The sequence below is a fragment of the Dipodomys ordii genome, unplaced genomic scaffold (assembly GCF_000151885.1).
Source record: "Dipodomys ordii isolate 6190 unplaced genomic scaffold, Dord_2.0 Scaffold34, whole genome shotgun sequence".
Lineage (NCBI taxonomy): Eukaryota > Metazoa > Chordata > Mammalia > Rodentia > Heteromyidae > Dipodomys > Dipodomys ordii.
Window position 1 is genome coordinate 10,962,924 of NW_012267250.1, and position 13,748 is coordinate 10,976,671.

A 13,748-nucleotide genomic window follows, 5' to 3' on the forward strand; every position below is an offset into this window, starting at 1 on the left:
GCGCCCTACGCAAGCTCCGCAGACGCCGAGCGCGGGAGGCTGGCCCTGCGGTGCTCCCGCGGACGCGGCGGCGGCGGCGGTGAGCCTTTGTATCCCGCGGCTGGTGCGTGGCGGTGTCTCTCTAGGCGGCTGTTTGCCATTCGGTCACGTGTGGTAGGAGGAGAGATTCGTCTGAAAACCCGAGACCGTTCAGGGCTCTGGAGCCCCGGGGAAGGGGGTCCCAGTTGTCCCTGGGTTTACGAAAAGGAGCTCGTGGTGTTTGAAAGGTGACCCCCCGGGCCTTCCTCCGCCACATCACCGACTTTGGCACCGCTTTGGCGGAAATGTATGCAAAGGGATTGAGGGCTTGCAGGTGCCTGTTGCCTTTGTTCCAGTGATTGGTGCATTTCATTGTACTCCACGTGGGCTGCAGGTCCAGACCAGGGGTGGGGAGGGAGGGGGGATCGTCATGTTGTTGTTTGTCCTATAAAGGTATTTGTTTAAATATAAGTGAAACTGATTTTCTCCCATCCTTCCCATCTTTGCCTTGTGTCCTCTTTCACAACAACAACAACAAAGCCAAATAAACAACCATGACGCAGTACCCGAGACGATGCTTTCATGCGATGTTTCTGTGAGGGGCCAGGCTTCCCCGATTAGCTCTATAAATTGTGGTTCTTCCCAAATTGTTATTTATTTTTTCCCTTGGGAGGAGGAGCTAAATTTTGAGTTTGGGTCTTTGTTAGGGAGGTCTATTGCTTAGAAGCTTTATCTGATTTGTAATAGGACATTCAAAAGTGTCGTCTAATCAAACCTTAATAGTTTGCAAGTCTGAAATTTAGTACTCATCCAAACCGAACTAAAGTCAAGAAATGAACAATTACACCACATATCACAGATGCCTTTGAACTGTTTGTTTTAGCCTTTTCTAAGCTGGTCTTTGAGGCTCTCATTTGGGTAATGCTGGATGTCTTTCTTGACCTAGTAGATGTGTCCCACCATTGTGTCTACACCTAGTGCCCCAATTAAGAATCTGACCTTTAAAGTAATACTATTAATAATAATGCACTCTGTAGGTTCCTTTGACTGGTTCTTACACTGATAGAATTCTCTGTATCTAGAACACGTTCACATTTATGGAACACTTTGACTTACTTTACATTACAAAAATCAGATTTTTGTTTTTGATCAATGTCTACAAATATGAATGTCTCTTCTAGTGCTATTTATAATGCAAAGGTCAGTGACACATAGTTAATCTTAGTGCAACTGACAGTTCAGATGCACATTATCTTCAGTACAGGTCAGAATGTCAAGTCTTGTAAGAGTTACACCCAATATAATACCCAGTGTTAGACAAGGAAGGGATTATTTCTACTTGGAGAGTCATCAAAGAAGACAAAAGAGATTACATTTGAAATGACCCTTAAAGAAATAACCTATTCTAGGCTCACGCCTGTAATCCTAGCTACACTGAAGGCTAGGATCTAAGGATTGAGGTTCAAAGCCAACCTGGGCAGGAAAGTCCATGAGACAGCAAGAAATGAAGCTGTGGCTCATGTCTTGAGGAATTAGAAAGGAAGAAAAAGCTCAGGGACAGCTTCCAGGTCATGAGTTCTTGCTCCAAGACTTGCTTGAAAAATAACCGAAACAGCCAAATGTGAATAAGGAAAGAGTTCCTGATACCACGATCAGTAAGAGCCAACACTGGAGGAGAAAGATCCCAGATTAGTTGAGTAGATTTGAGGTCTAGGGAGAAAAAGCCAGAAAAGAAAATTGGGGTCTTTCAGGAAGAAGAGATCTATTAAGGCACTAACAACATTGGTCTTGGAGGATTCTTTGCTGGTAGTGATTGAGAGACCTCTTAGGAAGCACCTAAATGAAGAGGAGATTGAATATACAGTACTAGGAACTACAGAGGGTGGGGCTAGGAAGGTGGCTCAGTGGTAGAGTGCTTGCCTTGTATGCATGAGGCCCTGGGTTCAACTCCTCAGCACCACATAAGCAGAAAAAGCTGAAAGTGGTGCAGTGGCCCAAGTGGTAGAGTGCTAGCCTTGAGCTGAAAAGCTCAGGGACAGTGCCCAGGCCCAGAGTTCAGACCCCATGACCAATTAAAAAAAAAAAAAAAAAAACAACCACAGAGAGTATAAGGTTTGAGGCAAATAAAAGGGAGCAAAAAAAAATCTGAAGAAGGAAAAAAATGTTCTAAGTAGCAACTGTATCTTCTTACGCACATTAAAAAGCACACTTGTCACAAAACATGAGCATCTTTTACATGTATTCTTCTTTGCTCCTCAGTCTCTAAAAGTGAAAAGCAGTTCCAGCGTGTACATAGACTTAGACATCTATCTCTCCCACACCAGAAGATAGAATTTACTTACATTCTTTCTACTCTGCTGAAACAGCCAGCTCATCCTGAACAAGATCAGACAGTTCTCTCAACATGAACCCTTTGGTGGCATGAGCAAGGAACAAAGGAACCTCTATAACCAGAACTCCCAGTATACATGAGCACATTCCCTCCAGACCTTGCCCTGTAACACTGGGAGCAAGCACACTGGAAACATTCCTAGATCCTAGTTGTATGATCTGGGGCAGCATACTAAACCTATCTGAACTTCAGTCTCCTCTTAAAATGACTATAATAAAATCAACTGAACACAGACAAGATAGACATGTTAGCAATTCTATATGTATGTGCCAGACCAGAGCTTGAACTTGAGGCCTTATGCTCTAGATAGAATTTCTTGCTCAGAGTTGTCACTTTACCATTTGAGCCATGCCTTCAGTACAGTCTTTTGCTCATTTATATTCTGCCAGGTCTGGCTTCAAACCAAGATCTTCTCTCAGCTTCCTGGATCTAGGATGACAGGTGTGAGCCACCTGCACCCAGCTCAACTTAGCAATTTTGAAGGGATGATAATCTCAGTTTATCAAATGATAGTGCATTCATATGTAATACCCATACTTGTTGAAATATGATTCACAAAGGAAAGAAAATCCCATTTTCTCCTAACTTCTCTTAATTTATTTGTATGGTACATCCCTGTAGTTAAGGTCAGGACAAAAGCCAGATTACTTGGATTCAAATAGCATCTCTGCCATGTATTGACCATCACTGGGTTTCAAGCCCAGCGCTTCTTGCAGAAGTAGCATGTACTCTCACCACTGAGCTACATCCCCATAATTTCTTATGGCATCTTATATTCATAAATCCTTACAGTGCTTTAACTAAAATAGCTTGCCTAAAACAAAGCTCAGGAAAGAAAGATCAGGTAGTAAACCATTTTAGGAATGATGGTTACAAAAAGAGACAGAGACCTTGAGTACCTTGAATAGCTAAGAAAAGTAAAGGAAATGCTGACAGAACGATAGCTCTAAAAGAGGCATTACCTAGATGCACTTTTAAATGTGCAAGGATCACAGAAATTCCTGAGGGAAAGAGTTCCTCTCCCCCACTTCAAAGTAAGTTCTCACTGATGCTTGTTCTGTTTTATCCTTTCCTCACTCTTTCTCTGCTTTTCCTCTTTTTCCTTTTATTTGCTGTAAGGCTGAGAACAGAATGATATGGTTTCTAATATGTATATAGAAATGATCATTTTAAGAGCTTAGAAGTGTAATCTGCAGTCTTCCAGCAGACAAGACAGAAAGCTAGAGATATATAGAAGATTCAGGTGGTGATGAGGAGAAAGAGAAAAGGAAAGATGGTAGAAATCAATTCAAATATGCCAATAATTGTAATAAATGTCAGTATCTTATTTAAAACTCAGATGGGGAATTATAAAACATTCTAAACCATGATTAAAATTCTAACTGAAATTATATTATTTTCATGTTACTTCTGTTATTAGTGTTTGCTTTTTGTCTCTGTGAGAAAGTGCCAGAGAGAAGTGAATTTGAAACAGCAGGATGTTTTGGCTCACAGTCTTGTAGGTTTTAATCCATGGTTGTTTGGACCTGTTGTTTTGGGCCTGTGAAGGCATAATATAGTATATCATGGTGGGAGCATGTGATTCAGAACTCTTTTTTGTTTTTGTTTTTATTTTGTCCTCCCTCCCCCCTTGCCCCCCTCCCTCCGCCAAACTTGTAAAGTTCGTTTTTCAACATAAGGACTTGTACATCTCATTGTTGCAGTGAGTCCACCTGTATCCCTATTTAAATGATTTGTTTTTTCCCTTCCCCTCCACAAATTATACCAACATCAAATACAATGAAAGCAGGGGTCATACTGTGGGGGAGGGACGTACAAAGCAACTAAGAAATAATCTTATAAATATGTTAGAAACAATTGCATGAAAGAAAAAACATTTGAATACTTATCTTAGGGTTCATTTCACCTAACGTCAACTTATCTGACCTTTTCTGCTATCTCAGACATATACTAGATATTGCAAATAAGGGAAACCATGGGACCTATGTTTCTTTGGACCTGGCTTACTTCACTTACTATAATTTTTTCCAAGCCTTTCCATTTCCTAACAAATGGAGCAATGTCATCCTTTCTGATGGAGGCATAGAATTCCATTGTGTATATATACCACATTTTCTTGATCCATTCATCTACTGAGGGACATCTGGGTTGGTTCTATATTTTAGCTATGGTAAATAATGCTGCAATAAACATAGTTGTGCTGGTAGCTTTAGTATGGTCTTGTTTGTGATCATTCAGGTAAATGCCCAAAAGTGGGATTGCTGGGTCATAGGGGAGCTCTATGTGGAGTCTTTTGAGGAACCTCCACACTACTTTCCAAATTGGTTGAACAAGTTTACACTCCCACCAACAATGCAGTAGGGTTCCCTTCTGTCCACATCCCCTCCAGCAGAACTCTTGTTTACTTCATGGCAACTAGAGAAGGATCCAGGGTTGCAGTACATATCCTTCTAAGGCATGACTTACTTAACTTCCTTCTGTTAGGCATTCCTCTTAAAGTTTTCCACCCCTCCACTGAGTCAGCCTTCAGTACATGGGATTTTAGGGGACATTGACATTGACAATCCAAACTATAACAAACCTAATAAGGTAATTATTTGTAGTTTATAGGGAAAAATGCACAATCAGATAGTGTACCTGTGAAGTACAGGAAATAAAGACTTGCCTGATTATATGTAAAGATTGTCATGTGAAGATAGTAGTATTTTTGAAGCAATTGATGTTACTGAAGTTAGTGGAACACAGTAAAGAATCTAGTAACTAACCCAGGCTTGTATGGAAACCTGATATGTAGTATTCAAAATCAGCAGAAAGGCTGGGACCTGACTTAAGCATTTTACCTGGCATGAGTTCAAATCCCAGTGAACCTCAGAAATAAATCTGTGGGAAATCCAGATAGGCACAGTGGCACAGATAGGCCTATAAGCCCTAGCTACTTGGGAGGCTGAGTTTTCAAGGACTTCCTCCAGTACATATATTCATGTATCAACCCCTCCTCATCAAGATCCATTTCTACTACATTCCTGAAAATATTTTATTTCTGCCAGTCTATGTGAAAAGCATCCAATTATTGTAAATATCCTTTTAAGGATTTGTGTGTGTGTGTGCGTGTGCGCGTGTGTGTGCGTGTGCGCGTGTGTGTGCGTGCACATGTGTATGTGTGCATGCTCACCAGCATCCACGTGCCAGTCCTGGGGCTTGAACTCTAGGTCTGGGTGCTGTTCCTTAGCTTTTTTGCTTAAGCTAGCACTCTACCACTTGAGCCACTTGAGCCATACTTCCAACTTTTTTAGTGCTTAGTTGGAAATAAGAGTCTCACTGGCTTTCTTTCCCCAGGCTGGCTTTGAACTGTGATCCTTAGATAATTTGCAATCCTACCTATTACAGGTGTGATTACAAGTGTGAGCTAGGATTACACCATCTGTCCAGGATTTATGGGGTTTTTTTTTTTTAACTCATTAGAAACTGTTCTTGTCTAAATTAAGGGCATTGAAGCTAGCAATAGAATTGGCTTCATTACATTAAGAAAAATGGAAGCAGGGCGCCAGTGGCTCACACCTGTAATCCTAGCTACTCAGGAGGCTGAGATCTGAGGATCATGGTTCAAAGCCAGCCAAGGCAGGAAAGTCCGTGAGACTCTTATGTCCAATAAGCCACCAGAAAACCGAAAGTGGCGCTGTGGCACAAATGATGGAGTTGCTCACCTTGAGCCGAATTGCTGAGGAACAGGCTCAGAGTTCAAGCCCCTCAACCTACAAAAAGCAAGGAAGGAGGGAGGGAGGAAGCAAGGAAGGAAGGAAAAATGGAGATAATTTTGTACCTCACAGCAATGGATAATGATCAAAAGATAAAAAGAATTCTTTAAAATTCATAGTCAGAGCTGGGCACCGGTTGCTCATGCCTGTGATCCTAGCTACTCAGGAGGCTGAGATCTGAGGATCACGGTTCAAAGCCAGCCGTGAGACTTCCAATAAACCACTAGAAAACCGGAAGTGCCCTGTGGCTCAAGCAGTAGAGCACTGGCCTTGAGCTGAAGAGCTGAAGGGACAGTGCCCAAGCCCAGAGTTCAAGCCCCACGACTGACCAAAATATAAATAAAATAAAATTAATAATCAGATGCCAGGTGCTAGTGGCTTATTCATGACTGTAATCCTAGCTACTCAGGAGACTGATATCTGAGGATTTCAGTTCAAAGTCAGCCCAGGCAGAAAAGTCTGTGGGACTCTTATCTCCAATAAATTATTCAGAAAAAGCCAGAAGTGGTGCTGTGGCTCAAGTAGTAGAGCACTGGCCTTGAGCACAAAGAGGCTCAGGGGCAGCGCCCAGACCCAGAGTTCAAGCCCCAGTACTGGCGATAAAAGAAAGAAAGAAAGAAAAACTGTGACAACTAGACATATAAGAAGACAAAAATCACTAGTTTTCAAAAAAAAAAAAAGTTAATCAAGAACATATTGAAATCCTGCTTTATACCTCTTAGATTACAAAAATTAAGAAGTCTGAAAATACCAAGTGTTGACAAGGAAGTATAGAGCAACCAGATACTCTTTATGCTGGAACTGCTTTGAAAAAGACTTTGGCCCTACCTTACAGAGTTAATCATTTATATACCCTGTAACCCAATTGTTGCATAACTAGCAATCTACCATAAAAGACATTTGGCATAGGTACCAGGAGATATTTGCAAAGATATTTAAAGGAAAATTCTACCAAAAAATGCTATTTTATCTGGACAAGAATATTAGACAACAGTAAAACTGAAACCAACATGTACAAATATTAGAAATATTAGTGTCTTAAAAAAAAAGCAAGCGAGGGTCCAGACATGGGTGTTGATGCCTTTAATCTCAGCTACTGGAGAGTTTGAGATCAGGAGGTTATTACAGTTCAAGGTCAGCCCTGGCAAAAAATAGTGAGACTCCCTTTTCAATCAATAAAGCCATACATGCTGGTACATGTCTGTGATCCTTGCTATGTACGAGGCACAGGTGGCACCTAGCAAGCACAAGGAAATCTTGATTTGATATGATACCATTTTAAAGGCCTAAGCATAGGCAAAAGTAGACAATATATAGTTAAATCACACATATATATGTTTGTATATTTGTATGCACGTATGTATACAGCAAACCTATTTTTCAGAAAGGGGTGATAATTTAGGATAGAGATTACCTGTTAGGGGCTGGAAAGGTTTCTGAACCATATTAATTAATGATATTTTGCTCATTAGGTGACAGATTTATGCTGTTCATTTTATATCCTTCATACCTTAGAAGTATGTCTCATGTATGTGTCAGAAGTATGTTGGTTTCTTGATGTCAGCTATTACAGTAAAAAACATGTTTAACACTTGGAGTGAGTCAGGAACAAGAGATACATTGTCAGGACAAGCTAAGACAAGCAGGAAGGAGATAGCAACAGAAAGGAGTTGCTCATCCTGTCCCGTCCATATGCTTCTTGCTGGTAGAGAGGCCAGTTTGAGTGCTGAGCCAGGCCACAGATGGAGGCAGCAAAGGGGCTGCACCTGTCACCATCAGTATGTGAACAGAAGGCCAGAACCTCTGTGAAATCACCAAGCAGGTTCTCTCTTGTCTTCTTTTTCTTAAAGCTGAAATGAGTTCAATGAAGAATGTCCAACTTCTTAGTTACCTACAAGATCTTTGGGAGTCTAGAAACAGTAACATAAATAGCTCCTTAAATGTTTTCTTTTATATTTCCACTTTTTTCAGGTAAACATTGTTTGCCCACTTGATACATGTGGAATTTTGCTATGTGAAATAGTTCAGTGTAAATGCTGTAAATTAATATGGCTTCAGTATAGTACTTTATAGATTATTGCCTTTGAGAGATAGTATGGACACTGAAGCATAGATAATATATTTCACTCAACAACTTTTGCTTTATATTCTTAGTGATATTGCTCGTCTATTTTGATAGTTTGGCTAGTCAAATTTGTTACATGTGTTTGAAACTCCCTTATGCCAACCCAAGAGTAATTTAACTTGATCTGTTAAATATAGACCAATACAGGAACTAGAACTCAGGGAAAGAGAGCTTGACTAGCATGCAAAAAACCCCTAAGTTTATGGGCTGGGATGTAACTCAGTGGCAAAATGCTTACCTAGCGAGTGCAATGTCCTGGGTTTGATCCCCAGTACCAAAAGGGGGGGGGGGAGAATTGTTAAATCTCTAGTCCCACTAAAAAGAAAAAAATATGTAATTTACCTTATTTGTTTTATTTAGAGTAATTCCCCAGGACTAGAACAGAGGTAACATTAGCTCTAGTATCCGGAATGGCTCATAATGTGCAGGGCTAGCATGTAAGACTGATGTGTAGTTCATGATCCTTCAACACACTGAGCATCACTTATACAAAAGAAGAAAACTAGAAAATACTAAATGGAGAGCTGGGAGTTTCTATGTGATCAGTCAGCATTACCATGTGGAGGCATGGCTAAGACATTGGTCACTCACTGGTTGCCAGGATTGATTTGGCCTTCAGGCTGCCTCCGTGCTCCCTTGCCATTCCATGTGTTGTGCTCACTTGGTCCAGAAACAACACACAGAGCCTCATAATACCTCAGAAATGTGATTGCGAGATCATAAGCTGGTCCATTTGCAGATCTGTCTGTCAAGATCTTTTTTTTTCTTTTCTTTTTTTTCTTGTCAAGATTTCTAACTGAAGTATGGAAAGTAAATAACTTTGCTAGATATGATTTTTTGTTTATATTATTTTTTATTTATGTGGTACCAAGGAGTTGAACCCAGGGCCTCATTCATGTTAGGAAAGTACTAAGCCACATTCCAGCCCCTAGATGTGATTTTTTAAAGTCATCTATACTCCTATACTCCAGCATTTACCCACCAATTCATTGTCAACATCAATTTCACTTAAAAACAAAATTAGCATAAAGAATGATAACCTATAAATAGGCCCTGAAAATAATGACCATTTACTTCTGGCCAGATTCTTGTTTTGCTCTGGATTTATCAGTCTTATTTTTTGTCAAGACAATCCTAAAACTTTCCAATACACAGTCAAGATTTTTCAACTTTATTCACCTTCTAAAAAGGAAATTGTAACATGAGACAATTTAATATTACAGCTTTGAGCCATAAAAAGTTTGTTTTCCAAATACGTTAACGTGTCATTTAACTTGAGGAATATGGCTGGTAAACTGGTAATTTTAAACTTTAAAACAATGTTAAAATTGCAGGGCGCTATGGTTCACACCTGTAATTCTAGCTACTCAGGAGATGAAGATCTAAGAATGAAGGTTCAAAGCCAGCTGGGGCAGGAAAGTCCATGAAACTCTTGCCTCCAGTTACTCACAAGAAAAGCTGAAAGTGGTGCTTTAAGTGATAGAGTGTTATAGCCTAGAACAAAAGGACCTTAGAGATAGCGCCCACGTCCAGAGGCCAAAAAAAAAAAAAAGTAAAAATTATTTTCATTGTAACTAAACACCTAACAAGAGAATCCATTTTTTGAGTTGTTTATAATTGTACATTTAGAACAGTGCATACTGGGCATGATGGTCATAGCTGTGGTCATATCTGTATTCAGTAGGGTGAGACAATAACCCTAAATTTGGGACCAGTCTCAGCAAATAGTGAAACCCTGATCTACTTAACTTGAGGATAGGGATGGAGAGGGAATAATGGGAGAGAAGGGTGGAAGGGGTACTTATAATCTTTTGGAATTGTAACCTCTTTATACAACTACTTAATTATTAAAAGAAAATAAAGAACATAGCTAGCTCATAAAGTACTATACCATGTTTTAAAGGTTTTTAAAGCATTCCCAAAGATTCTGATTGATCTGTTTTTAAATACCCCTCAAGTGATTGGAATGTCCAGTCACACTTAAAAACCATTACATCAAAAATAAGATAGAAAATGTTGTGATGGTTTCTTTAAGGAAAAATGTCAAAAGACCATCGCAGAATTGAGTTGCCAAATATTATCATTCTAAAAATAACTAATTATAAGGCATTTTTATAATTATAATAAAAATTGTGAGACATCTTTGGTTTGTTTTTCAGTAATGTGAGGATACAGCAAGGAAATTTGAGTACCTAAAAAAAAAAAAAAAACCTGAACCGTAACAAGAGCAATCAAGAACAAGTAATCTTTCCAAACAAACTTGATTGCCCTTTTTTAGATTGAACTACAGAAGTATTAGAAGCAAGGAATGTAGTAGATGGAATGTCTGGATTTTATGACAACTTTCTGTGCAGTACCTCATGAAATTCAGCTTGAAAGTGGATTTCATACTTGCAGCCATCATGAGAATAAAGTCTCACAAACAACAGAATCTCACGTTCCTGAGGTAGTTATGTGGTATTCACAGCAGTACACATTTGTGCTGCCCTAAAAAGATCATTTGTGAAGTTTCTCAGTGTGGAGCCTTCTAGCTTTTCAAAATCATTTCATGCCTTTGAAAGTATCGGCAGTATTAACACTGTCAACTAGAATATGTTACATGTCTCAGATTTTTTTTTAAGTAATAAAAACTTAGAGGATGGGAGAAATAGGAAGACAGAAGACAGAAGCCTCTTCCAGAGCAGAAAGACAGAACTATTTAAACACCAGCCCTTCACAGACTATATCCTGAAATCAAAGGACTAGATGAGACCTTGACATTTCCACAATTTCAGTACAATTTCATTTACTCCTTCAGTTTTACTTATCTGTTAAATTTAAGCAAAATTAATTTTTAATTTTAAGTGGCTTATATTTTAATATGCTACTTTTATATCACTTTTTTCTCTGTTAACAAGTTAAATTTAATCAAATGTTACCATTTATTTCTAGACAGCAGAACTGTTAATGAACTTTAACTTATTCTTTCTAATAATGTTTCTCTGCTTAATATGAATGATGGCTACTACTATTTATTTTTTAAAAACAATTAAACAATGTGCTTCTTAATTGATTTTCCCTCAAATAATAAATACCTTTTTTTAAGTAGGGTTTGCTATGTAGCCTATACTGGTCTCCAACTGCAGAACAACCTGCTTCAGATTCCCTAATGCTGGGATTATAGGCATGTGCCAAAACATCCGGCAAGTGACTTCATTCCATACCTATACTCCTTCATACCAACCATAACTAAAACATTTAGTGCTACTCATTGAATGGCCTGTGTGTCTACAAAATACACTGAAATATTTAACATTTAGGTAGCCATGTAGATTTAACTTTATAAAGTGATTAGAAGGATGCAATACCTTTTTTCCAATGTTGTTTGTGTGCAACTCTGGATATGCCATAGCACACCAGAGTTGCTTATTAAGTACAATTTACTCTTCTTAAACCATCCAATGAAAATTAGACAATAGAAAGTAAACTTGAAAATATATAAGCCAATGGTAAAAGTGATTGCCTAGCATGCACAAGGTCCTGGGTTCAACACTCAGCATCCAGGGAAGGAGGAAAAAGTTTCTACTTTTCCACCTGTTCTGTATAAGAACAAGAGAGTGGTGGCATTTAAACCAAAGAAGCAGTACTTACTAGCTAGAGAAGTAACAATCACCTAATCACATAATTTCCTACACAGACATTAATGGTCTCTGTCCTAACACATTTATTATATCTACAGAACCATGTTTTATTTTTATTTTTTATATTTTGAACTCTGGGCTTGGGTACTGTCCCTCAGCTCTTCAGCTCAAGGCTAGCACTCTACCACTTGATCCACAGCGCCACTTCCGGTTTTCTAGTGGTTAGTTGGAGATAAGAGTCTCAGGGATATTCCTGCCCGGGCTGGCTTTGAACCTTGATTCTCAGATCTCAGCCTCCTGAGTAGCTAGGATTACAGGTGTAAGCCACCAGCTCCCAGCCTAGAGAACCATTTTTTAAAAGGTAATAAAGTCTTCAGATACATTAGGAAAAGAACTCGATTCTTAGTTTCTTGTTTAAAGTTTGGCCAATAGCATTTTATTTGGGCCTTCTTCATGATTTCATAATAAAGATATCTCAACAGATCATGTAGCAGTGGCTCATACCTATAGTCCTAGCTACTTAGAAGGCTGAGATCTGAGGATCACCATTCAATGCCAGCCTGGTCAGGAAAGTTTGTGAGACTCATCACCAATTGAGCACCAAAAAAGCCAGAATTGGACAGCTGTGGCTCAAGTGGTAGAGCACTATCCCTGAGCAAAAAAAAAAAAAAAGCTTAGGCACTGTGCCCAGGCTCATGAGTTCAAAGTCCCAGGATTGGCTTAAAAAAAAACTAAGGTTCTAAGGATGATTTGACTAAGTTGTTTCTTTTGTTCATAAGCAAGAAGTAAAAAGAATAATAGATATTTTGCTAGTTTTTAGTGGATCATGACTCATGCTAACTACAAAAGGCAGCTGACTTTTACCTTGCAGGTAAGATTGCTTTGATAGTTAAGGAATAAATCTCTTTGGGGGGAAAAAATCTTAAAAGGTTTAAGTATTTAGTGGTGAGAACAGATCACAAGGGACAAGTAGGGGTATGCATTTATATTTGTGTAATTGCATCTAACCCCTAGCCTGACCATACCAAAGAATTAATTCTAGTGTGACTACAAATAAAAAATGTTAAAGTCTGTAGAATACAGAACACTATCTATATGAGTTTAAGATGAGGATAAGTGGGACACACAAAAAAAACATTCATTATAAAGGAAAAGATGGATAATGATAAGCCGGGTGTCGGTGGCTCATGCCTATAATCCTCACTACTCAGGAGGCCGAGATATGAGGATCATGGTTTGAAGCCAGCCTGGGACAGAAAAGTCCCCTTGACCCTTTATCTGCAATTAACCTCTCAAAAACTGGAAGTAGTGCTGTGGTTCAAGTGGTAGATTGCTAGCCTTGGGCACAAAGAGGCTCAGGGACAGTGCCCAGGCCCAGAGTTTAAATCCCAAAACTGACCAAAAAAAATTTTTTTAAAGATGGATAATGATAAATTGTAATTAACTAAAATTAAGTACTTCTTGGTCAAATGGCATCATTGAAGGTTGAAATGGCAGAAAACATTTGTGTGTATAAAAGTAATAATGGCTCAAAGTCAGAATATATAAAGAAACATGAAGATTCTTAACATTAAATGATGTTCTTGCAAATAGCCAAGAAATACAAGAAAGGTATTTCTCATTTCTGCTCTAGAGTGTTGACAATAGTATGGCATAATGCAGAACCACATTTCTAGTCTCTTTCTATTTCTTTGGGAAAGTAAGTAGAGCTTTCTAGCTCTTTATACCACTATACATATAGGACTGAAGAGGAATTAAGATTTCTCTGTAATTCCAGTCTTTTTTTTTTTTGGGGGGGGGGGCCGGTTGTGGGCCTAACTCTGGGCCTGGGCACTGTC

The 13,748-nt window shown here is 39.0% G+C and overlaps 1 protein-coding gene across 1 annotated transcript in view; it reads left to right on the plus strand.

The window, feature by feature from the left end:
• Reep3 (receptor accessory protein 3) overlaps positions 1–13,748 on the plus strand; it is a 72,126-nt gene that overhangs the window by 1,511 nt on the left and 56,867 nt on the right. The gene's annotated exons all lie outside the window — the stretch shown is intronic.